At 61.3% G+C, this 444-nt stretch overlaps 1 protein-coding gene across 1 annotated transcript in view; it reads left to right on the top strand.

Annotated features, from left to right (window-relative positions):
• Smim24 (small integral membrane protein 24) overlaps window positions 1–212 on the top strand; it is a 6,509-nt gene extending 6,297 nt beyond the window's left edge. Inside the window, exon 4 of the mRNA XM_042267545.2 lies at window positions 1–212. This exon is cut by the window's left edge and continues 423 nt beyond it. The gene's annotated coding sequence lies outside the window, so the exon portion shown is untranslated.
• Window positions 213–444: the final 232 nt, after the last annotated feature.

The following is a 444-nucleotide window of genomic DNA, read 5'->3' as shown; positions in this document are numbered from 1 at the left end:
GGACGCTCGCTCTGTGGCCTGTGCTTTCTCAGCCAGGGTCTCTCTTCTCCGGACTCCGCCTCCCTCCGTGGTCACCTGCTTCTGAGGATGCTGTCCAAGGAAGGGGCCCTTGCTTCGTGTGGCCAGGGGAGGCTGTTTTCGGTGACACTTCCAGCAGAGGCCACCAGGGGGAACCCGCCAGCACTTTCCCTCAATAAAGGCCCCTAATGCTCTTGTTGGTGCCTTTGTGAAGGCGTAGGAGGAGGCCAGAGCCCAGGGCGGGGTTCCAGGCCACCAAGGAGCTCGGCCCAGGCAGGCTGGGAGCAGAAAGGTCTAGTGGGTTCTCATGAAGGTTTTAGACTGAACTGGGCCCCTCCGCAATGCTGTGTGGCCCTGGGAAGGTGCTCCAACTGCTCCGAAGTCCCCTGCCCAGCAGTGATCAGGAGGCAGGGTCCTGTACATCTT

The sequence above is a fragment of the Peromyscus maniculatus genome, chromosome 22 (assembly GCF_049852395.1).
Source record: "Peromyscus maniculatus bairdii isolate BWxNUB_F1_BW_parent chromosome 22, HU_Pman_BW_mat_3.1, whole genome shotgun sequence".
Lineage (NCBI taxonomy): Eukaryota > Metazoa > Chordata > Mammalia > Rodentia > Cricetidae > Peromyscus > Peromyscus maniculatus.
Note: the sequence above shows the minus strand (reverse complement) of the source record. Positions and strands in the feature narration are given on the sequence as shown.